This window comes from Balaenoptera borealis (genome assembly GCF_965194805.1).
Source record: "Balaenoptera borealis genome assembly, chromosome: 12".
Lineage (NCBI taxonomy): Eukaryota > Metazoa > Chordata > Mammalia > Artiodactyla > Balaenopteridae > Balaenoptera > Balaenoptera borealis.
Window position 1 is genome coordinate 89,356,386 of NC_138869.1, and position 26,057 is coordinate 89,382,442.

Sequence of the window (26,057 nt, forward strand, 5' to 3'; positions counted from 1 at the left end):
AGGGGAAGCCTTTGGAACTAGGATCAAACTAGCAATTCTGCTTTTCTGAGACTGTTGAGGGACAGTCTGTTCTTTAATTTTCCCAGGGATTATTAAGCACACAATCCAACCAAAATGCTAAAAAATATATCAATTACATTTGTAAGAAACTCTCACATACTTCATGAAAGTATATTACTCTTTTCTGCATATCCTATTGACTTATATGTAATTTAAATTATGATAGCAACATGATTTTGTACCACACTTTGCTCCAGCAACACAGTTTCCACTTCTATAAGTTTATCCTGAGGAAATAATCACAGATGTGAGAAAATACTTATATACAAATGTTAATTACAACATTATTTCTAAGAGCCAAAATTGGAAACCACTAAAATACCGAACAACAGAAAAGTGGTTAAATAAATTATGGTGGATCTGTACAACAAAATATTACATAGCCATTAAAATTATGCCATAGTGTATCCAATGTTATGGGAAAATGTTTGTGACATGTATCATCATGAAGAAGTCCAAGCGTGTATCATATGATCCTATTTTTAAAGCAAACAATATGATCTAAAGGAAATATACCAAAATATTAATAAGAAGTTAAGTTGAGTGGTAGATATACATGTGATTGCTACATTTTTCTTTGTGCTCTATTGTATTTTCTATAGTGAATATCACTTTGATAGCCAGAAAAAAAAAAACCCATAAGAACCCTCCTACACTGTTGGTGGGAATGTGAATTGGTGCAGCCACTATGGAGAAGAGTACGGAGGGTCCTTAAAAAACTAAAAATAGGGACTTCCTTGGTGGTCCAGTGGTTAAGACTCTGCGCTCCCAATGCAGGGGGCATGGGTTTGATCCCCGGTCAGGGAACTAAGATCCTGCATGCCGCATGGCACGGCCAAAAAAAACCCAAAACCTAAAAATAGAGTTACCATATGATCCAGCAATCCTTCTCCTGGGCATATATCCAGAAAAGGAGAAAACTTTAATTTGAAAAGATACATGCACCCCAATGTTCACAGCAGCACTATTTACAATAGCAAAGACATGGAAGCAACCTAAATGTCCATCGACAGATGAATGGATAAAGAAGATGTTGCACATATACACACACACACACACACACACACACACACACACACACACACACACACACACACTGGAATATTACTCAGTCATAAAAAAGAACGAAATCATGCCATTTGCAGCAATGTGGATGGACCTAGAGATTAGCATACTAAGTGAAGTAAGTCAGACAGAGAAAGACAATATCATATGATATCACTTATATGTGGAATCTAAAAAAAGATATGAACGAACTTATTCACATAACAGAAACAGACTCACAGACATAGAAACCAAACTTACGGTTGCCAAGAGGGAGAGGGGGATAAATTAGGAGTTTGGTATTAACAGTACACACTACTATATATAAAATAGATAAACAACAAGGACCTACTGTATAGCACAGGGAACTATAATCAATATCTTGTAATAATCTATAAGGAAAAGAATCTGAAAAATTATATATATATAACTAAATCACTTTGTTGTACACCTGAAACTAACACAACATTGTACATCAACTATACTTCAATTAAAAAAACCCCACAACTATTATTTTTAATGCTATATCTCTTAGCTTAAGTAAGTAAATATTCAAAATATTCAGTTTCTATGCATTGTGGAAGATATACATTGCACGTTATCTATATTTCTTGCTCAGTCTACATATATGCTGGGAACCCATTGCCTTAAACAATTATATACATTATCTCGAAATAGTTCCATGTGTTGTCACTTGTATTTTAAAAAAAATTTTTTTTATCATTGTGTTCTGAATTCACAGCATTATTTTTTATTTATTTATTTATTTATTTATTTATTTATTTATTTATGGCTGCGTTGGGTCTTCGTTGCTGCGTGCAGGCTTTCTCTAGTTGCGGTGAGCGGGGGCTACTCTTCGTTGCGGTGTGCGGGCTTCTCATTGCGGTGGCTTCTCTTGTTGTGGAGCACAGGCTCTAGGCACGTGGGCTTCAGTAATTGTGGCACACGGGCTCAGTAGTTGTGGCTTGTGGGCCCTAGAGCACAGGCTCAGTAGTTGTGGTGCAGGGGCTTAGTTGCTCCGCGGCGTGTGGGATCTTCCCAGACCAGGGACCTAACCCATGTCCCCTGCACTGGGAGGCAGATTCTTAACCACTGCACCACCAGGGAAGTCCCTGTCACTTGTATTTCTAATTCTTCATTCTAATATCTTTCCACCTGACTAATGCTCTCTATATCTCAGTAGTGCTTTGAGACTCTTTCACAGTGTTTTTCTATTAGATGTGGTGTTGCCTCATATCGTAATTCACTCTGGAGAAAGGGTATTTTCTACCCAACTGCTCCTCTGCACAATTATGGGTCATCTTGGCAAGTTTCATCAGTCCTTACTCTTATTTGAACTCAGGTCATTTTAGGAGATTTCTTTGAAAAGAAATTTACCTCTGATACTAAATATCATGTTGATTTTAATAAACGGAGAAGATTCCTTTTCACAAGGCCGTGCATCAGTGAAAGTAAATAGTCTGCTTCAAGTGACACCCTCAATGAGGGTGTCTCTTGCAAATTAAAGAGACATTAAGAGCACATTCTTACAACATCCTCACCTGACTCCACTCTAAGTAGACCAGATGAGACTGTAAAGAACTTTGTAGGCTGTCCTGAAGAGCTATACAACAGGCTAGTTTATGCTCCAGATTGCCTCAGATATTTTAATTGCTTTGTGCCTGCCTGCTTGTCTGCCTTCCTGAATAACTCAGTCCAAAGTCACCATGAAAGACAGAGTGAGGTAGGCCTTTGAGTGGGCGTGGGCAGCAAACTAGTACCAGGAAGGCATCTGTGTCTGGGTGTGCGGTCAATGAGGGGGTGAGGAGAACACCCACATGGGAGTGTTGGCAGTGGCCTCACACAGGGTGTTAGAGCCCAGCTGGGTTTAGGAGGTCACCCACATGAGCCTGGGGGATTTTGGTGGTAGCACCAATGGGAGATTAGTAGTGTAGCGGGGCCGGTGAGGATCAAGGATCAAGGCACTGGCAGATTCGGTATCTGGTGAGAGCCCACTTCCACATAGATGTCTGTCTTTTTGCTGTGTCCTTACATAGTAGAGGGGGATAGGAAGATCTGTGGGCTCTCTTTTATAGGTGTATTAATCCCATTCATGAGGGCTCCACCCTCATGACCTAAGCACCTCCCAAAGCCCTCACCTCCTAATACCATCATGTTAGGTATCAGGTTTCAGTGTAAGAATTTTGAGGGGGACACAAATATTCGATCTATAGCACCCACCCATTAAGAGACGATGTACTAAACAATTAAAATTATATTCCAGATCTTAGAGCCTAACCTAATCTAAGGGGTTCCAGGTATCTGGGCTGGTTCCTCAGGGTCATGTACCAGCCCTTCAGCAGGTCATTTAGATTTGATAGAAAAGGAATCTCCACAGAGGTTAAAACTGGTCTTCAGGGGATACATGAGGTTCTAGAGCAGCACAGTCTTATAGAAATATAATGCAGACCTAAATCTGAGGCACATGCATAATATGAAATTTCTTAAAAGCCACATTTAAAAAGTAAAAAGAAATAGGTAAAGTTAACTATAATAATCTGTCTTCTTTAACCCAATATATACCATATATCATCATTTCAACATGTAATCAATATAAAATTATTGATGAAATATTTATATTTCTTGTTTATACTAAGTATTCACAATCTGGTGGTACTTTACACTGACAGCACATCTCAGTTTGGACTAGCCATATTTCAAGTGTTCAATAGACACACCTGGGACCTTACTGAGCCTTTCTAGGGTCTTCAGGCCCTGTTCACAGCAGCAAAGCAGTTGTTAGCACCTCTCTTCTGGGTAGAGCCAGGTCATTTTTTACAAAATATTACAAATACCCTGATGTAACATTCTGTGTACCCTGCTGGCTTACAGCAGACTTTGTTAGTGGTCTTTATTAAGCTCCTTCAAGCAGGGATCCTCTCCCCTAGGGCTTCAGGGACACACTCACTGGCAGTTCCCTTAGCTTAAGGGAACCCACCAGAAACATCCTCTAGGATTGAGAGAAAGTGGTGAGAGCCCATCCTGGCGGGCTAGAACATCTGCTGTGTGAGTTGGATTTTGGCAAGGTCATGAGATTAGCTAAAATGATTTTGGCGAAGCAGCAATAACAAAATAAAACAATTAATTCCATCATAGAAAAACAAGAGACAGATGAGTGTGGCATGCGAGAAGGAGCTTGATAGCTTTGGGAACACAGCTGGGTCAGGTTCCAAGGGCTCTGATAGACCCAGCACAAGATTTTGTTGCTCAGGAAACTTTGGAGCAAAAATTTTTATTCTGGGGCCCATGCACCCTTAGAGGTCCAGAGATGGGTTCCTGGGGATCTCTGTATCCCTAGAAATTATAAGCAAAATGCTGTATTTCCATGTCGGAGGAGACAGATACTCACAGGAACATATTAACCACAGAAGACAGAGAATCGTGTTTTATGAGGCCTGGGGTGACCAAGTACAAGGTCAGAGTAAGAATTGTCACTTACTCAAAGCCAGGAAGAGCTTGGGGCTCCTGAATGAATCCTGTCATTTTCCAGCAGAGAATACAGAGACACAGAGATGTCGAATTACTTGGCCAGGCAAGGATTTTCACCAGCTACTTATTGACTGAAATACAAGATTTAGGGGAACTAAATGGCCTGTAAGACTTAGGAGAAATGAGGTACCCTGGACCACAGAAAACCCACTTGAAGGCTCAAAACCTTCTCTGATTACCCCAAGTGGATGTGATCTTTCCTTCTTTGCTCTTCTGGAGCACCTGACTTGTATCCAATTTACAGCACTACACTAGTTACATTATAATGTAATTACGATGTTTTCTCAACCTTGAAGAAACCACAGAGTTGCTCTAACTTGGCACTGTTGACATTTGGGGTGGGATACATCTTTGCTGATTGGGGCTGTTCCGTGCATGGTAGGCTGTTTAGCAGAATCCCTGACCTCTACCCACTAGATGCCAGCAGCTTCATTCCCCATCCCCACCCCCAACCGAAGTTGCAAGAATCGAAATTGCCTCCAGACGGGACCAAATATCTGGGGGTGGGGCGTGGAGGGAGGCAAAATTACCCTCAGCTGAGAACCACTGACTCATCCTGAAGGTATTTTAATACATGCCATGCTTCTAGATGGAACTTTGCAAGGGCCACACCTTGCAAAGCTCGAGGCAAGCACAGTTCTTACCATTGCACGCTTAATGTATTGGATAAATAAATGGTCAGTCTTGTGTTCCTGGATCCTGCAGGCCACACTGACTGTTTCCAAATAAGCAATGGCTTAATGGTTTCAAAAGAGAAGAAAATGAAAAGGAAGCATTTCATTCCACTTGTGCTTTTAGGCGCTCCTGAGTTCTGCAATGGGAACAAGTTAAGGCTTTTATTTTCCTTTTTGAGCAGTAAAATATAGGTTGTCAGCTTGTCCAGCGTGATAAGGAAGAATACAATTAGAATGTTACCCAAGTGAAGTTTTCCTTTGGCCTCACACAATGCATTCCATTCAGAGTTCCTCACAAAGAGAGTATTTCCCTCTTACTTCCCTCATATTCTTTTAACTGGGAGTTTTAAAAGGGCCCAAAACTCACCGTAAAATTAAAAAAAGAAATTGTCCCTCTTAATAGTTATCTCTTAAAATAAGCATGCTGGAGCACAATTTTAAAAATCTGCTCTCCTCCCTGCCCCCCCAAAATTAAACCATGCCTTATAAAGCATTTCAAGTAAAGTTGATGAGCCCCCAGATTTTCTTTCTTTTCCACTCCCACCCACATTGTCTTGTGTGATTCTTATAGGAAGTACATATGCAAAGAGTATCAATAGGGAGGAAATACGTTTCAAGCCAAATTTTAGATGTAGACAAATTAATTCCACACCATTTCAACCTTATGATCTTAACTAGATAGAAATAGTACAGTAGTTTCCCAGGGGATAGGGCTGGAGGTGCAGGGCTGGAAGAAACAGCCTGTGTGGTTTGGATGGGCTGGTGCAAAGGATTAAGTAGAGGCTATGTACAAAAAGTCCCAGCCACCCCACTAGGAGAGGAAAGCAGGACTAAGACACCATCCTAAGGGATGACGGAACAAGAGAATCCTCTAGTCATGGAAGCTGAGCCTCTGCCAGAGAGGCCAGACCCTGGGGAAGGGTTGGGACCTGAGACAGACCCACCTGGGGCCCTGCAGGCTCTAGCAGGTGGTTTCCATTTGTTTACCTACTTTTAACAAACTTTTATTTTAGAATAGTTACAGGTTTAAAATTGCAAAGGGAGAGGGTTCCCATATACCTCTTACCCATTTCCCCTCACTATTGACATCTTACATTATCATGGTGTTGGGCTGTACCCCACAGGCCTACAAAGCCTCTACTTGCCCAACTTCAAGACCAAAGACAGAGCCCAGAGTCAGCAACAGAGACATCATTGGTTTAATGGACGGGAGAGCTTACACGTCTGAAGCCAGGTCTTGGAGCAACACCCCACCGTGTGCAGCAGATAGCTGGGCAGCACATGGGAGCAGTTTTCTGGGGGAAGGCGGTTGGGGGGGGGGGGTGGTTACCAGTTATAGGGGGAAATGACGTCATCTTGGCTCATTGGTTACCAGGGAAACCAGCAGAGGGGCACGCCCCTCACCGTCCCTTTAATAAGCATAGTGGAGAGCTCTGATCTAAAGCTAGAACAGTCATTAGCTGGGGCCGGGGCAGGTGTGTAGGAAGGTCAGTCATGTGAGTAGGGTGTAGGTGAAGCAGGTGCTGGTCGGGCAGAGGATGTACAGAGAGCAAGAGAACAGCCATCTTGGGTGGCCTGACCATACACATGGAGTATTTGTCAGAACTAAGGTTGGTGTATTATTATTATTTGTTTATTTTTAACTAAAAGGTTTAACTATTTTCTTTAACATGAAAACATTCAACACACATTTGAGGTTTCGGGTGTCTGGGGGTGCGGGCCAGTGGCTCCCTCAAGGACACAAAAAAGGCAGTTAATTAGATGCTCCTGTTACATCCATGATGAAGAACGAACCCCATAGCAAGCTTTGTTCCCCAGCGTTTGAAGTAATTCCTTCTGTCCCTGAACATTTTCAGTTATAAGCCTGTAGGGGTGTTGAGGGTCTCAGAGGGAGTCCCCATCCTGCAGGATGGTAGGGTGGGCAGGGCAATTTCCCTGGCATCCTACCCATAGGGTTCCTTGGTAGGGGTGGGGTTAAAAACCTGAAGAATAGAGCTCTTGGGGCCTCCATCTGGTCATCCCATAGGTGCTGGCGGAAGCACGCTGTCTTCCACCTATTTGGGAAACGCTGGGTCTAGCTTAAGAGGATAAGTGTCCTCTGGTCTTCAGAGGCCAGCTCTGGGGCTCTTGGAGCCTCTAGGGCAGGATCCAGGACAGACGCTCCTGCCCATCCCTTTTAGAAAGGTCAGGAATCTAGCATCTTTCTTAGAGGGGATGCCCTCATTTACTTGTTATGAAGTGTAAGCTCCACCCACGGTTGTTTGTCTCACAACCATCTTGGGGAAGGGCTGACAAGCAGATCCTTAATCCCAGATGCAGTGGCTCTGGGATGGGTCCTAAACATTTGTGTTTCTAACAAGCTCCCCAGATAATTCTGATTCAAGTAGTTGGTGCTTAGGTGGGCTTATGCTGTTTGACTAGCCTGCCCATTCTAGGCACTAGAAATTTCAGTTACTGTCAGCTGAGAGGGTCACGGTTCGCACTCCCCAGGGGGGAGGCTCCTTAATTCAGGATTTTATGAATTTTATTTTACTGTCGTTCATTGACAGCAGCTGAACATACGTTATGGGAGAAGAACTAGGTACAATTTCCTAAACACTTAACTCAAGCGTGAATGTATACATCACAAGTTACATGCAGTGCTGTTCTAGTGATAAATAACCATCCTCCACTAGATGGGGTCAAGGGAATTGTTCTCTTCTGGGTCTTGGCTCCTGGATTTCTGTTGGTTTCCAGGATCTTTCAGTATTTTGAGAATGTCATTTCACCCTCTACTGGCCTGTAGAATTTCTGCTGAGAAATCTGCTGATAGCCTAACAGGGGTTCCTTTGTAGGTTGTCATCCTTTTCCCCTGGCTGTCTTTAAAATTCTTTCTTTGCCATTGACTTTTTTTTTTTTTAAGTATCTTATGTGTTTTTATTTTTTGCATAAAAATGAGGAAGATAACAATTTATTTACTTGAATATCTATATAGCAGCCTCAGGAAGGATACATATGAAACCAGGAACAGTGGTTCCCCATGTTGAGTGTCAGGGGAACTAGGCAATTAGGGACATTTTATGGAATCCAATTTTTAATTTAATGTCAATTTACAAAGAATCATATAGTTCTATATGTAGCAACAATGTAAAGATGTACTAAATTTAGAAAAGAATTCAGACGCAAAATAGTAACCTGATTTTGCCAACTATAGCATATTTAATATAATGTGGTCTTACTTTTTTTAGATGCTTCAGAATCTTGAGTTGTTTTCTAGTTCTGAAGATCAATTTTTTTTTTAACATCTTTATTGGAGTATAACTGCTTTACAATGGTGTGTTCGTTTCTGCTTTATAACAAAGTGAATCAGCTATACATATACATATATCCCCATATCTCCTCCCTCTTGCGTCTCCCTCCCATCGTCCCTACCCACCTCTCTAGGTGGTCACAAAGCACCGAGCTGATCTCCCTGTGCTATGTGGCTGCTTCCCACTAGCTATCTATTTTACATTTGGTAGTGTATATATGTCCATGCCACCCTCTCACTTCGTCCCAGCTTACCCTTCCCTCTCCCTGTGTCCTCAAGTCCATTCGCTATATCTGTGTCTTTATTCCTTGCCATTGACTTTTGACAATTTTAATATAATGTGTCTTGGAGAAGATTTTTTGCATTGAGGTAATTAGGTGTTCTCTTAGCTTCATGGACTTGTATATCCAGTCCCTTCTCCAGGTTTGGGAAGTTCTCAGCTATTATTTCTTTAAATAAACTCTCTGCACCCTCTCATCTCCTGGATACCTATCATCTTAATATTGCCCTTCCTAAAAGAGTTGGACAGTTCCCGTAGAATTTCCTCATTTTTTAAGATCTTAATTCTCTTTCCTCTTCTACCTATATCATTTCTAGATTTCTATCTTCAAGCTCACCAATTCTCTCTTCCATATTGTCTGCTCTATTTCCAGTGCTTTGTAATGCATTTTTCATCTTGTTTATTGGGTTCTTCAGCTCCAGAATTTCTGTTTGGTTCTTTTATAGAGTTTCAATCACTTTGGTGAAGTATTCCTTCTGTTCATTAATTTTATTCCTGAGCTCACTGAACTGCCTTGAGTTTTCTTGTAGCTGGCTGAGTTTCTTCATGACAGCTGTTTTGAATTCTCTATCAGATATGTCACAATATTCTGTGACTTTAAGTTTGGTTTCTGGAAGATCGTCATTTTATTTTTGTGATACACTGTTAACTGACTAAGCACCATGAAGAGCCACAGTTATTCCTTTGCTGGCACATTTGAAGTAGCGAACACCTTTCTTCTTTCTTCTTTAAACATGATTGTAATGATTCAACAGGTTAGAAATTAGAGGCCTTTCTTTTACTTTCCAGTAGGTGGTGCTACAGCACAAGTTTTGGGTTTTTCTTACCTGCGCTGCCTATTTGAGAGTCAACACTTTCCACCCACCATCACTTCTGTCAGAGGTGTGCCCTCCTAGCCGCTGCTTGTGCCTCCGGGGTCATTGGTGCCTTGCTGCTGCTGGTGTCACTGGCTTCGCCACCTGAGGCACTGGGATGGCAGGTGCTTCCCCTGCGTCCAGGATCTCTGGAGTTGCAGGCTCTGCTGACATGCGGAGAGGGGAAGGGTGGGGTGCAAGAATGTGAGGTTGCGGGTACCTCTGCCCCGTCTAGGGTTGTTGGGTCTATGGGTACTGCCGCTGCTGGTGGGGGGTGGAGGGCTGAAGTCATGGGTGCCTCAGTGGCTGGAGGGAGGAGGCCCTGTTGCCGCTGCTGCCCAGTTACCTGTGGCTCTAAGTGCTGCTGTGTGCTGTAGCTGGAAGGCCAGAGTTGTGTGTGCCGCCTCCCCTGCTGTTACTGGGTTCTCTGTGGCTGCGGGTTCAGCGGCTAGGGTTCAGCTCTTGTGCCCTGGGGGCCAGGATTGCAGGCACGGTCTCTGCTGTTCCCCTGGTTCCACTCCTCTATAAGTTGAGTCCACCCACCTTTAAATGTACAGATGTGTGGGATTCTCTGGCATCTTAGTGTGTTGGGCAGAGGCACCTTTGTTGAGTTGTGGATGTTTTACTGGTTGTAGATTGAAGGGGAGAGATCAAGAGAGCACCACCATGATGGTGACATCACTCCTCCACTCTTACAGAGACAAGAGTTCCCTTGACTCTCTCCTTGGTCCTAAGAGCCTCAGCTCCAGCACCTTTTCTTGGCTCCAGTCATAGAAGAACTCAAGCTAAGTTCATGATAATCTCTCAGTCACAGGGCCAAGATTAAAGCAGTGAAATACTCATTAAGGCACAGATTTTAAGGGAGCATCAAAAAGCCCAATAATCACAGTCAATAATACTTTAATGCAATATTTTAAAAAATTAAAATGAATGCAGAAAATCCATGATGAACAAAATATCAAAAGTTCAAATAAAGACAGGCTGTTTGTTTTATGACTCTGCATTGTTGTGCAACAGGAGCAGTAGTTGCCATTCAGCCCGAGATTCCTGGACCCATAGGCCAAGTGGATTTATGAGGGGTGACAATGGTGCACGAATAAATTGGGCAACACGGGGCTTTATATATAGTCATATTTTTAAATCGTAATGCTTTTATTAACTCTTTCCACTTGGCTGAAGGTATAGGAGGGTATTTTGTGCACGTATATAGAGGTACACATTTTTCCCTTGGCCTCAAATCTCCAATGGGGCACTGCTCAGCAATGTTCATCCACAACAAAAAGAGGTTTTTATATTATTGTCATAGTGGGATTCTGGGCCTTGCCATGTATAATTAAAGCCTATCAGTGTGTACCCTGTACCTGAAAGTAAAAAAAGCAGTCCCCTCTCAAAATGAAGTCTGCCACCCCTATAGTAATAAGTATAAACCACAGGCAGCTTTTTAAATTCACAAAATCATATTCTCACAAAATGCATTCCACTAATGATTATTTGTGAATCAGGTCTCTGCCCTGTACTCTTCGTGGGACGAGGAAGGATTTTCTGCAAACCTCTGGTCCTTTGGTGGGAAAAGCAATTCCTAGCTCGAGGTGCAGAAGTCATTAAAATCGTTAACACTCTACCTGACGTGCAACCACAGGATGGTCACTGTTAATCATTCCCTGTTCATGTCTATGAAGGCTACACTTCTCTATGCATTATCTCATCTAATCTTTACCAAAAAATCCATGACACTAGTATTATAATTCCCTTTTTACAGCTGAAGAAACTGAGTGTCAGGAAAGTTAAATGGCTTTCCTCATTAACACAGTTGGGACCTGACATACAAGGGTCCAGTAAGTACAAATATGCTAGCACTCTGTTTACGGACTGTAAGTTTTGCTAAATATATCAATCTTGTCATTTGAACAAAATATGCAGGAGTCTCCTGAATTCATAACTCTATGTACCTGCTTCCGAGAGAAGCAGCATCCAAATTATTTTTTACTGAAGGATATGTTATAACATCCCTTAGTAGCTAATTCAGTGATTGACAACTGATATATACCTGGGGGGGAATCTTAATTACACATATTAGTTTAATAAGAAAACCTGATAGTAAATCAATTAAAACTAGGGAATGGAGGACAAAGTGGCATATGGCATAGAAGCTTTAATTCTATTACCATAGTCCTTGACTGCTGAGAGAGAGAGAGTGTGTGTGTGTGTGTGTGTGTGTGTGTGTGTGTGTGTGTGTGTGTGTGTATGTGTGTATGGCAATACTGCCCAGTAGAATTTTCTGTAATAATGGAAATGCTCTGTATCTGCACTCTTCAATGAAGTAGTCTCATGTGACAACTGAACATTTGAAGGGTGGCTGGTACAACTGGGGAGCTGAATTTTTAATTTTATTAAAGTTCCATTAATTTACATTTAAATTTAAATAGCCACATGTGGCTATGGCTACCATATTGGACAGCATGGGGCTATAGAACAGGTGTGAAAATGTTGTCATTCAGTTCTTCTGGCAGTTCCTCTGATTCATTTTCTTGAACATATTCCAAGATGGAACTTTTTCACCCTAAATTCTGAGAACAAATAGGATTGCAGTGAAACGCTAGTGTAGTCATGTGAATGAAAGCTGAATAAGGACAAACCTTTCCAAAAAAGGGTCATATATCTACAAGGGAGGAAAATCTGGTCCAACAAACCAGGTAAATTGTACATTGGGGAGCTCTACTCTGTTTCATTGCTAATGCTCATCTAGTGAACTGATTTATTTTCCTGTTAGGATGTAATGCAAACACAATCTGAATGTTTTTTGACACTGAAGACAACCACAGCTAATAAAAAGAACACCATTTGTATTTCAGTGATCCTGATGGATTATGATAAAGGGCTGCATAACACATTCCAAGTAGAATTTGTATAGCACAGTGCTTCCCATTTTTCTTTCTTGTCAAGCAACTATTTTACCTTCTATTAAATTATACAAATATAGTTTCATTTTTATAACATTATTCCTCCTATCTCTGAATACTTGCATCTTCTCTCTCACAATATCACCTTCTCTCTTTGTATTGCAATTTGGCTCCCATACCTAGTCTGTTCCTTCCATTCTCAGAGTATTCTTGAGAAGAATATTCTCAAGAATATTCTTTTTTTCTTTTTTTTAGAAATATCACTTGTATTGGCAAGATAGGGCCACAATGGGCAGCTCCACAGAACACAAATAAGACAGTCCCAAGAGAAGAGGGTAAAATTGCAGCAGACAGGTTAATATTCTTCACCCTCATCTTCTCCCTCAGCGCTATCGGCTCCAACCTCCTCATAATCCTTCTCAAGGGCAGCCGTATCCTCACGGGCCTCAGAAAACTCTCCTTCCTCCATGCCCTCACCGAGTACCAGTGAACAAAGGCACGCTCGGCATACATCAGGTCAAACTTGTGGTCCAGGCGAGCCCAGGCCTCAGCGATGGCTGCGGTGTTGCTCGGCATGCACACAGCTCGCTGTACTTTGGCCAGGTCTCCACCAGGTACCACAGTGGTAGGCTGGTAATTAATGCCAACTTTGAAGCCAGTGGGGCACCAGTCCACAAACTGGATGGTACGCTTGGTCTTGATGGTGGCAATGGCAGCATTGACATCTTTGGGAACCACATCGCCATGGTACAGTAGGCAGCAAGCCAAGTATTTACCATGGCGAGGGTTGCATTTCACCATCTGGTTGGCTGGCTCAAAGCCAGCATTGGTGATCTCTGCTACAGTAAGCTGTTCATGGTAGGCTTTCTCAGCAGAGATGACAGGGGCATACGTGGCCAGAAGGAAGTGGATGCGGGGATAGGGCACCAGGTTGGTCTGGAATTCTGTCAGATCAACATTCAGGGCTCCATCAAACCTCAGGGAAGCAGTGATGGAGGACACAATCTGGCTCATGAGGCGGTTAAGATTAGTGTATGTTGGGCGCGCAATATCGAGGTTTCTACGACATGTCATAGATGGCCTCATTGTCTACCATGAAGGGACAATCAGAGTGCTCCAGGGTGGTGTGGGTGGTGAGGATGGAATTGTAGGGCTCAACTACAGCTGTGGAAACCTGAGGGGCTGGGTAAATGGAGAACTCCAGCTTAGACTTCTTGCCATAATCGAGAGAGATGTTCCATCAGCAGGGAGGTGAGTTCCCCCACCAAAGCTGTGGAAAACCAAGCAGCCCTGAAGACCTGTGCACTGGTCAGCCAGTTTCCGAATTGGGTCCAAGACGAGGTCGATGATCTCCTTGCCAATGGGGTAGTGACCTCGGGCATAGTTATTGGCAGCATCTTCCTTGCCTGTGACAAGCTGCTCAGGGTGCAAGAGCTGGCGGTAGGTGCCAGTGCGAACTTCATCAATGACCGTGGGTTCCAGGTCTACAAACACTGCCCTGGGCACATGCTTGCCAGCGCCTGTCTCACTGAAGAAGGTGTTGAAGGTGTCATCTCCTCCCCCAATAGTCTTGTCAGTTGGCATCTGGCCATCGTGTTCCAGGCAGTAGAGCTCCCAGCAGGCATTGCCGATCTGGACACCAGCCTGGCCAACGTGGATGGAGATGCACTCATGCATGACTGGAACTTGTAGGATTCTGCGGGGCTGGAGGAGGGGAGGGGACAGCCACGTAACTCTCCAACTGACAGACTACCAAGGAGTCCAGGGGAGAAGTAGTCTCAAGAATATTCTTGATCTCCTTCTCTAACGCTTACTGGGTTCCACAATCTTTTCCTTTCTTTTTAATTAATTAATTAATTAATCTTGGTTGCATTGGGTCTTCGTTGCTGTGCATGGGCTTCTCATTGCGGTGGTTTCTCTTGTTGCGGAGCACGGGCTCTAGGCACGTGGGCTCAGTAGTTGTGGCACGTGGGCTCAGTAGTTGTGGCTCGCGGGCTCTAGAGCGCAGGCTCAGTAGTTGTGGCACACAGGCTTAGTTGCTCCGTGGCATGTGGGATCCTCCTGGACCAGGGATTGAACCCGTGCCCCCTGCATTGGCAGGCTGATTCTTAACCACTGCACCACCAGGGAAGTCCTTTCCTTTCCTTTTTTACACCATCCACTTTATGATTCAACCGTAGTCAAATTCAATATAACAGATTCCCCACCCCCCACCTAATGGAGCAACATAAGAATCCTTCTGGGTGCTGGTTGAACTGCAGCCCCTCAGGTGCCAATGCTAACATTTAAGCTACAAAGAGGAAGAGCAGCCCATGGCAAAGGCCAGAGGAAAGGTCAGAAAGTGATGGAAGATACAAAGAAAGTTATCAGTGGTGCCTCCTGGGGAAGAGACGTCCTGTCAGTTAAAGACTGAGAATGTTACCCATCTACAACCTTGGTGAGAACCGTCTCCAGATGGTACTGGGGTGAGAAGTTAATGGAAGACATTGAAGCTGCCATCACAAATGTAGACCATACTTCCAAGAAGGTTGGCTAAGGAGAGAAGTAGAAAGGGAAAAGGAGCTACAAAGGGCTCAGGGAGAAGAGGCTTTTGTTTAGAATGGGAGAAACGTGAACAAGTTAACATCAGCTGGGACCTCCCTGACTCTGAGAGATTTAGGTAAACTTGGTCCAAAGCCACGGTCAAGGGCTTCCTTCCCTGATTTCAGTGACCTGAGAGCTTGTTCCCTCAGGCTTCTGTCCACTTGCACACCTATACCTGTGGTCTCAGGTCCATCTCATGTCACCTCAGTGGAAATCTTAGCCCTTTCCCCAGTTTCTAAAGAGATACATATATTCATGTTAATAGTAATCTATATAATCAAAAATGTCATAAGTTAAAAAACTTAAAGGAAGTCTGGAGGTGCTCCCAGAGAGAGATTGCCCTGCAAACCACGTTGCCTTCTGCCATCCAGCTGGCTCCTCCTCCACCCTCCCCAACTCTCTCCTTTTTCTTTAGAGCAAGGAACTACTTTCCTTGTCTGAAGCAGAGCGATGCTCCCACAGTCAGGCCCCTGTAAGGTCTCAGTTTCAACCTCTATGGGTTTATCCATTGATTCTTCTAACAAATCCTCAACAGGAACTTTCATGCCATTTGCTAACAGAATTCAACTTTTCTCTATCCTGTTATATTAGTGATCTGGGGATTAAGGGTTTATAGAGATACAGAGATTGATTCATGGAGCAAAGTGCTCAGAGACACTTGGAGGAGATGGGAGGGTGGCTCTTTTATTTCTTATCATTGGTGGGGCTGGAGGTGAGAATAGGTGAGAATGAAGATGAGCCTTTATGGGTAGCAGGATATTTATGAGGGGCGGATGGGAAAGTGAGGACTTGAAGGTTTGTGGACTCAACATTCTCTATGGGGCGAGATCATCTGCTAGGAGAGAGAGAGAGAGCTGAAGAAAGTTTGGGATAGTAGCCCAAGAGCGGGAGAGAGAGAGAGAGAGAGAGGGATTCTTAAACAGGGAAAGGGATTGACAAGCTGAATTGAGACTCCTTATGAGGTAAGAATCATACATCTGTGAAAACACTAATTCCCGTGGTTGTACTTTTCTCCAGCAGTGCTGTCACTAAGTTCTGGAAGCGGAGCAGGGGGAGTGCAGGGTTGATCCAAGGTTGAGGGCTTACAGAGCAGGACAGCCTGGGGACTGGCTGATGAGAGCTCAGTTCTAGGGTTTTATTTTGAAGTCCTGGCCAACAAGGGAAGAGCCAGTGCAGGAGCCTCTCCGCAGTAGAGAGTCACCCTTGGTGGACTGTCAGCTCACTTTGGACCATACCTTGGTAATAATAAAGCGGGAAGGAAGGATGCTTTTGTACCAGTTTTATTTAAGCACCTTGGGCAATTGTTTCAAATTTGTGATGATGATGCCTCCATTTTCTTCTGACTCCTCCTATGGTTCCTTTCACCTGCTTTGGTCAAAAATGATTGATCTTACGACTTTATGTTATTTCCTTAAACGTTATTTATCCCTCACTCTCTGGTTTCCTGGACTTTTTTTTCCTAACCCCCACTATAATACTGACACCCAGTGGCCTGTTAGTACAGAGCTGCAGACATGCTGCGTTTTCTTCAGCACAGCCTTAGGAGAAGATATTAAGAAAGCATATCCTTCCTTGGGGAAGAAAGTAAAAGAAGAGCTTCTTGTTCCTTAAGCAGTCAGAAGAAAAATGCATCTTTTTAGGAACTCAGAGGACCCTGAGAATAAGAAAAGCTTTGACCTCAGAACTAGACATGCTTCTTTAAGAGCTAAGTGAATTTAGCCAGAAACTATACTAAACTGGGAATGAAAGGAGATCAGGATTTTGAAGAAAAAGAAAAAGAAAGAAAGAAAAAGACCTCTCAAATTAGAGCTAGGCAAAAGAGATTCTGAATGTAAAGCCACTTGGGGAGGATGTGTGCTCTTGGATAAATTTTTTTTTTTTTTCAGCAAGCATGTATTAAGGACCTACTGTAACTGGCTTATTGAGCAGTCTTGGTTCCATGGGAGACGTAAGTGTGAAGAAATTTTATTTTTTCCTGTCATTGTTTTCAATCTGTCAGATATCTCTTTCTTGACCTTTAGTGAAATCTTGGGCAGATTTAATAACATTTGGTTACTGAAAGTCCATTTGTTTAAAACTCCAGTAGTATCCAATTCAAATCTCAAATATTACCATAGCCCTACTCCCACTCCAGGTACTAGGTCACAAAGAAAATCTTAACTTAAAGAAGTCATAATTTTTTAAATTTAGGTATAACTGACATATAACATTGTATTAGTTTTAGGTGTACAACAAAATGAGTTGATATATGTATATATTGTGAATGATTATCACAAGTTTAGTCAATATCCATTATCACACATAGTTACACATTTTTTTTCTTGTGATGAGAAATTTTTTTTTTTTTGGCCACATGGCATGAGGGATCTTAGTTCCCCGACCAAGGATCAAACCCATGCCCCCTGCACTAGAAACACAGCGTCTTAACCACTGGACCACCAGAGAATTCCCAATGAGAACTTTTAAGATTTACTCTCTTAATGACTTTCAAATACACATTACCATACTGGACATTACATCCCCAGAACTTATAATCTTATAAACAAGAAGTCATAATTTTGAGAATCTAAGTTATATAAAACATATTATCTGGTCATATTGGAAATAATTACATCAGAAATAAGAAATAAAAAGACTTGATAGAATCTAAATATTTGGAAACTTAAAACAGAATTCTCAAATACTCATGAGTTAAACAGGAACTATAGCAGAAATGACAAAATATTTGTACTGAAGGACTGGGAAGGTACTACAGATCTGAACCTTAAGTTAAAGGAAAATTTATAACCTTATATGCATTATTTAAAAACAACAAGATCTAGAAATAAATAAAGCTTTTTACTCATGAAGCTATTGAAAGAGTGATAGGGCAAACTTAAAGAAAGTAGAAGCAAAGAAGTAGTAAAGATGGCAGAAGATAAAGAATTAGAAAACAAAACAACAAAGAGAATCAATCTAAAAACTTCTTTGTAAACAGAAAATCATAATACAAATCATCTTCTAATGAGATGAATAAAAGAAGGCATAAATAAACAGTATTAGGAATGAGAAACAGATACGACTGCAGATACAGGAGAGACTTTTAAAACCATGAGACAACTATAAATAATTTTGCCAATAAATTTGAAAATATGAAGAAGATTCAGTGTCTTCTAGAAAATGTAAATGATCAAAAACTAATTCAAGAAGAATTAGGAGACCTAAAAGGAACTATAGCTGATATTTAGAACTTCCTTCTTTTGAAAACTGCTGCATGTTTTCTGTTACCTTCAGTCATGATCTCAGCTGGCCAAGATTCTTCACCTGCTGGTGGGACCCAAACCCTCATTTCTGAAGGGTTGAGTCTTCAGCAGTCTTGCCTGTTCTTGTTTGATGCAGTTTTTCATTAACTTTTCCCTCCTGATTGCAATTTAATAAGGGTTGCATTTAACAACAGACTTTTTACATATTGCAAACATTTTAAAGCATAGTCAAGCATCCTTCCATTATCGATCATTATGGGGATTTTAGTAAAGGTAAAAATTCTTCTGAAAACACTTGTAAAATGTGCTACCATCTTAATATTTGTGTAAATATTAAGAAATACTTAGGAAAGATTATCTTTTTCTTTTCAAAAGGTTTTCACTATAAGGCACATAATATTAAACTCTAGAAGCCATTAGATTATGTAATATTTCCCTTTTAATCATTATTTGCCTTTTACCTTGTATTGCCTGAATGAAGCAGGTGAGTAGTGTAGTTATAACAGAATTGATCGAAACTACTGGATTTAATAAATAACATATTTGTATGCAGAAAAGGTATTATTAACTTTATTTAATGAGAAAAATGGCATATTATATGTAAACTATGGATCCTATACTGTTATAGGCAAAAAAAATTGTGAGGCACTTAGATTAACAGTGAAGGAGAAAAGTACTGAGATTTCCTTTTTTTTTTTTAACATCTTTATTGGAGTATAACTGCTTTACAATGGTGTGTTCATTTCTGCTTTATAACAAAGTGAATGAGCTATACATATACATATATCCCCATATCTCCTCCCTCTTGCGTCTCTCTCCCATCGTCCCTACCCACCCCTCTATGTGGTCACAAAGCACCGAGCTGATCTCCCTGTGCTATGTGGCTGCTTCCCACTAGCTATCTATTTTACATTTGGTAGTGTATATATGTCCATGCCACTCTCTCACTTCGTCCCAGCTTACCCTTCCCCCTCCCCGTGTCCTCAGGTCCATTCTCTACATCTGTGTCTTTATTCCTGTCCTGCCCCTAGGTTCTTCAGAACCTTTTTTTTTTTTTTAGATTCCATATATATGTGTTAGCATACGGTATATGTTTTTCTCTTTCTGACTTACTTCACTGTGTATGACAGACTCTAGGTCCATCCACCTCACTACAAATAACTCAATTTCGTTTCTTTTTTTTTTTTAAATTAATTAATTAATTAATTTATTTATGGCTGTGTTGGGTCTTCGTTGCTGTGCGAGGGCTTTCTCCAGTTGCGGCAAGCGGGGGCCACTCTTCATCGTGGTGCGCGAGCCTCTCACCATCGCAGCCTCTCTTGTTGCGGAGCACAGTCTCCAGACGCGCAGGCTCAGTAATTGTGGCTCACGGGCCCAGCCGCTCCACGGCATGTGGGATCTTCCTTGAGCGGGGTTCGAACCCATGTCCCCTGCGTTGGCAGGCAGATTCTTAACCACTGCGCCACCAGGGAAGCCCAGCATTTCATTTTTTTGCTGCTACTGAAATGGAATTTCTAAAATTTATTTCAAATTATTTGCTACTTTTAATAGGTTCCTTTTTACATGTTGACCTTGTATCTTACAATTTTGCTAAATTCGTTTATTCTAGAAGTTGTTTTGCAGATTACTTAGGATTTTCTATATTGATGACCATATCATCTGCAAATAGAAACAGTTTTATCTGTTCTTTCCCAATCTTCATGATTTTATTTTTCTTACTTTATTGCACTAACGTCTCCAATACAATGTTGATTAGATGCGTTCAGAGTGGACAATCTTGCCTTATTTGTTATCTAATGGGGAAAACATTTAATATTTCGCCACTAAGCATGATGTTAACTGTAGGTATTTTGCAGATGCCCTTTATCAGATTGAGGAAGGTCTTCACTAATCCTAATTTGCTGAGATTTCACCATAAATAATGTTAAATTTTGTCAAATGCTTTTTCTGCGCCTATTAATATGATCATATGATTTTTCTCCTTTATTCCATTAATACAGTGAATTACGTTGTTTGATTTTCAAATTTTAAACTAACCTCACATTCCTAGGTTAAATTCCAGTTGGTTATGATGTATTATCTTTCTTTTATATACTGCTGGATTTGACTTGCTAATATGCTAAGAATGTTTTTCATTCATTTTCTAACAACTTGATATTAAAACCCAAAGCAGTGTATGCTTATTGGGGAAAAAAAGACCCTCAACCAATATAAAAGCATGTGAAGTAAAAAATGAAAGAACTTCTCCCCTCCCACCCACCCTCTTGCAAGAGGCAATCATAATTAACAATTTGGTGTGTATCCTTTCCCACTTTTTTCTGTGCATGTACAAATATATTACATACAGTGTAAATTCTGCTTTTTCACTTAACACTTCCTCATAACATTAACTGTTCTCTTAAAACATGGTTGTTTTGTTATTTAAATTGTAATATTACATAGCATTGACTCTAATTTATTTATCTATTGATATTTTCCTATTGTGGGACATATAGGTTACCTATCTTACTTTATAATGGAAATGAGACAAAATGGTATTGACGTTCGTTCAGGTTTTTCTGTAAGATGTTACGGAAAGTCCCAAACAAACTTTATGGCCAGCACAATAATAATGACGTATGATAGGATTGTAACAGAGATGAACACCAGCTGCTGAAAAAACTTCCCAGGTAAAATGGCTGGGCTTGACCTGAGCTCTAATGGGTGAATGAGTGCTGAGTTTCTTCATTAAGAAAGGAGGGGATGGGAATTCCCTGGTGGTCTAGTGGTTAGGACTCTGTGCTTTCACTGCTGTGACCCAGGTTCAATCCCCGGTTGGGGAATTAAGAGAAAGAGAGGGAGAGAGGAAGATAAGGAAAGAAAGGTAGAAAGACAAGAAAGGGAGGGAGGAAAGGAGGGGAGAAGGAAGGAAGAAAGAGGAAAAGAAAGAAGGAAAACAACATCAGTGTCAAGCCCAGGAGTTGGCTGACATAGACTGTATCCATTTTTCCATCCCAGTGGTGAAACACTTGGAAAAAATAATCTCTTCCCAATATAGTTCATTCTTTTCTTGCAAAACTTTTCTCATTATTTGACTTTTATTATTTTTAGCTGATGAAAAGCCAGCAACTCACTGAAAACTTTCCCATGAGGTAATGGGAGGAACCACTGAACCACATTCCAAATTTCTTATTGTAAGTTGATTACATGTAAAAGTTATTTTCCTCCTCTGCTTTCCCTGTGGATAATGAAGAACATCTACAGATGTTTGTTTTGGAATGGCTCCAACTCCTCTTGTAGATTCTATCATGGTTTGTCTTCTAAACTCTCACTAAACACAGGGGATTTTGGGCAGGGGATTTTTGCCTCATTTGACCTCTTTCTTTTGAATGGCCTACAACAGACTCTTTCCACTTAAGTCTGGCTTTAAAAAATTTACCTAAATTCTCCTTCTTTAGCATGCCACTGTCTTCCTACTGAATGGTATTTAAAAGACTTTGAAGATCTGTATTATTTATTTCCTGCTAGTCTTCTAGTATTATTGGTGTGAACAACAGGAAATTTACTCCCGGATTATTCTAGTTATTGTAGTGCCCCTTGAATTTTTTCAGGTGAAACCAATCCTTGTATTAGTTCCCTATAGCGAGGTGTGTTTCTTTTCTGTGCATTATTTTTCACATTTGAAAAATGGATATAAACTTGCCATGCTTCTTCCCAAGGGAAGAATTGATAATCAAATGAAATAATACAGGTAAAAATAATTTAAATGTTCAAAGGTGGTAGAGGTCCTATATCAGTAAGTGCTCATTATCAATAATAGAGCTACCATTAAGCTGAGTTCCTGATGCAACCCAGGCCGGGTGCCAAGTGCTTTATTGACATTATCTCATTTTCATTCTCACAACTCCCTTATTCACATTTTACAGATGAGGAGGTTAAGTAACTCACCTGATGGCACACAGAGGCAGAATTCAGATCTGTCTTAACCTATTGTCTGTGCTCTTAGATATCGTACTGCATACCTCTCAATAATATTTATTGAATGTGCAGTATCCAGTGCGATGATGTCACTTGGATGGTCTCCAAATAACAGAAGGTCTATGATGGCTTAGGTGGTCCCCCCTGCCAACTGTTAGTTTAGTCAGAGCTAGCAATAATAATTAAAAAAATAACTTGTTTGTGTAGTAACCCTTACTGTATAGACATTTCTACCACTTCGTTTAATCCTATCAACACTGCATTAACCACAGCAGATATTAACCTCACTTTATTCAGAGAGGCTGGTAGTCCAAGATCTCACAATGTCAGATCTTTTCTTAAGTGGGTTTTGTGTCTGTTAGTATCCAGTTGATCAGCAGTCAGATGTACTTCTTACATATATAACTATCTCTCAGATCAGAATTCTTCAAGTGGGCCTTTGTTTATTGATCATGGTAAGTCTCCCACACTCAGGGTTTTCATCCATGGGGGCTGTGTGAACTTTCTATGGTTGCTGTAACAAATTACCACAAATTTAGTGACTTAAAACAATACAAACTTACTATCTTACAGTTTTGTAGGTTAGAAGTCCAACATGGGGCTCCCTGGAATAAAATCCAGGTGTTAGCAAGGCTGTGTTCCTTTCTTGAGGCTCCAGAGGAGAATCTGTTTTCTTGCTTTTTCTAGCTTCTGAGGCTGCCCACATTCCTTGGCTCATGGCCCCTTCCTCTTTTATCAAAGCCAGCCACAGCTGATCAAGTTCACCTCACATCCCATCACTCTGGACTCCCCTTTTGCCTCCCTCTTCCACTTTTATGGACCATTGTAATTCCATTGGACTCACCTGGACAATCTAGGATAATTGCTCTATCTTAAGGTCAGCTGACCTTAATTTCATCTGCAACTTTAGTTCCCCTTTGCCATAGAACCTAATTTATTCATAGTTCCCATGGATTAGAATGTAGATATCTTTGAGGCCATTATTCTGGCTACCACAGGGGCTCATTTATGTTTTTTTAAAAAAATATTTCTTTCTTTCTTTGGCTGCGCCGGGTCTTAGTTGCAGCATGCAGAATCTTTGCTGTGGCATGCGGGATCTTTTAGTTGCAGCCTGTGGGATCTAGTTCCCTGACCAGGGAGTGAACCCGGGCCGCCTGCATTGGGAGCGCAGTCTTAGCCACTAGACCACCAGGGAAGTCCCATCATTTATGTTTAAAATGAATGCTCATCTGTGTTTAAGACTGGTGAGCGTAGGTGGTTGGTGTGAATTTCCACAGTGGCCTGTAGATCTATTTCCACCATGGGAAAGGGGAGAGTTGACTCTTGACTTTTAGGTAAGTGGGCTGGGCCGGCTCACACACAAACTGCTCATTAGGGAGAGGCAGGCACCTGAGCTAGCCGCACCCATTGGTGGCCAAAGTAAGGTTGTTTATACTTTGCAGAGGCATTCTAGAATAATTGTGCTTGGCCACAGCTGCTGTTCCTTTTTGTTTTCTCTCTGTTGGTTGAAAAAGTCCTGAGATAATTCGGGCTTTCCTCCACTGACACTATAGCTCCCCCACTTCCTTTTCAAAGTGACATTTAATGGCTCCCCTTTGTACACATAACACATTCCAACAAGGTTTTTCATAATATTCCCCTGCCCTCTTTTCAAACCTCAATAGGTTGTTTCCAGCTTCAATGAGATACCACATATCAAATACCTAGTATGAGGTAGATATATCAGTCGGAGAATTTAGTTGCAAACCTACTTTAGTTAGTGTAAGTAGTAAAGAAATTTGTTAAAGCATATGAGAATGTCTAGGAGGTTCAGAGAGTCAGGCATGAAGGTTAAGGAGCCAGGAACAATGCCCAGATTATAATGCTGAACACTTCAGAGCCTGGACACAGGCCTGGACAGAAGATGCAACTATTGGGCTTCTGGCCAGTTCTGCCTCTGTAGGCTGAATGCCTCCACACCACCATTGCCAGAAACAATCCTCCTGGCACTGTTTTCATATTCAGTTTTCAAAGAAATAATAATGTCCACATTATTGGGTTAAAAAAAAATCATCTTTTTGTTTTGACTGAGCAGCATTCATTCTCTCTTCCTATCAGGACAGCCAATTTCAGACACTTCCCCCTACCATGTGTAGTCTCTTTTTTTAAAAAATACATATTTATTTGTTGGCTGTGTCGGGTCTTAGTTGGGGCGCACAAGCTCCTCTCTCGTGGCATGCGGGCTTAGTTCCCCACGAGGGATCGAACTGATGTCCCCTGCATTGCAAGCCCGATTCTTAACCACTGGACCACCAGGGAAGTCTCCCATGTGTAGTCTTGATGGGAGAGTAAATCCAGTGGGCTGCCTCTCACTTCCTCTCATGATGTTGGCAAGACAAGCTCTCTTTTGAGATTCTGACAAATGGTTTACCCCAGACATCCTGGACCAGACCGTTCCTGCCGGGAAACTGATCCATTAGCTCCTACTTTCTTGCTCCTGGAGCTACCCAATGTCCTGCCAGCTTCCAGGGTGGGTTCTCTTAGCTTGCTTATTGATTTTCAGAGCTTATCCATTTCCTCACAATAACTCATTTGCTGAGGGTAGGCAGCATTGGGTTTTCCCATTAGTAAGCAAAAATTCTCATTCTTGTATTCCAAATATTGGCCAATTAAGGGTTCTTGGAGAAAGAGGCTGTTGCCTGGAAATAGGAATAGAGAGAGAGTATGGGAAATAGAGCAAAGATGGGGCTTGCAGGAGCAAAATTTAGCAGGAAGTTAGAAGTGGAAGGAGATGGAGACAGAGGAAGAAAGGCCAATTTTTTCACATCCATTCCCTGCCCCAGTAACAGCCATATCCACCTCTCGCCTTAACTAGCTTCCTACCAAGGCCTGTACTTCAGATCCTACCCCTCCCATTCAAAGGCTTCAAACTGTCCAGGGCCTATCTGCAACTTCCCAGGCACTTCCCACGCATGTGCTTCCCCACCCATCAACCAAAGGCCTCATATCTCTCAACCAATCTGTCATTCCACCCCCCACCCTGTCCCTGCGGAGCCCTTGGACCTGCCTCACCCATGTTTGTCTGTATTAGACAATTACTTTAGGTTGAAATGCTCAGGTGAGGATGACCTGAAGTAGGCAATTAAGACTTGCATCTTTTCACAGAAGTGCTCCCTTAAAAATAGAGGCTAAGCCTGTAAAGTGGTTGCTTTTTTTTTAACATCTTTATTGGAGTATAATTGCTTTACAATGGTGTGTTAGTTTCTGCTGTATAACAAAGTGAACCAGCTGTACATATACATATATCCCCATATCTCTTCCCTCTTGCGTCTCCCTCTCTCCCACCCTCCCTATCCCACCCCTCTAGCTGGTCACAAAGCACCAAGCTGATCTCCCTGTGCTATGCGGCTGCTTCCCACTAGCTATCTATTTTACATTTGGTAGTGTATATATGTCCATGCCACTCTCTCACTTTGTCCCAGCTTACCCTTCCCCCTCCCCGTATCCTCAAGTCCATTCTCTAGTAGGTCTGCGTCTTTATTCCCGTCTTGCCCCTAGGTTCTTCATGACCATTTTTTTTTTTTTTTTTTTAGATTCCATATATATGTGTTAGCATATGGTATTTGTTTTTCTCCTTCTGACTTACTTCACTGTGTATGACAGACTC

The 26,057-nt window shown here is 41.7% G+C and overlaps 1 protein-coding gene, 1 long non-coding RNA gene and 1 pseudogene across 5 annotated transcripts in view; 2 read left to right on the forward strand and 1 right to left on the reverse strand.

Annotated features, from left to right (window-relative positions):
• LOC309607620 (cytidine monophosphate-N-acetylneuraminic acid hydroxylase) overlaps nucleotides 1–26,057 on the forward strand; it is a 246,294-nt gene that overhangs the window by 111,066 nt on the left and 109,171 nt on the right. For all 3 annotated transcript variants that reach the window (XM_082346354.1, XM_082346356.1, XM_082346353.1), the window contains exon 2: nucleotides 17,099–17,160. The gene's annotated coding sequence lies outside the window, so the exon portion shown is untranslated. The remainder of the gene's footprint in view (nucleotides 1–17,098; nucleotides 17,161–26,057) is intronic.
• LOC309607673 overlaps nucleotides 1–26,057 on the forward strand; it is a 223,221-nt gene that overhangs the window by 24,681 nt on the left and 172,483 nt on the right. The gene's annotated exons all lie outside the window — the stretch shown is intronic.
• Nucleotides 1,853–17,088, reverse strand: LOC309607633 (tubulin alpha-1C chain pseudogene; annotated as a pseudogene). Its single transcript has one exon. The product of its transcript is annotated as a tubulin alpha-1C chain pseudogene (transcript).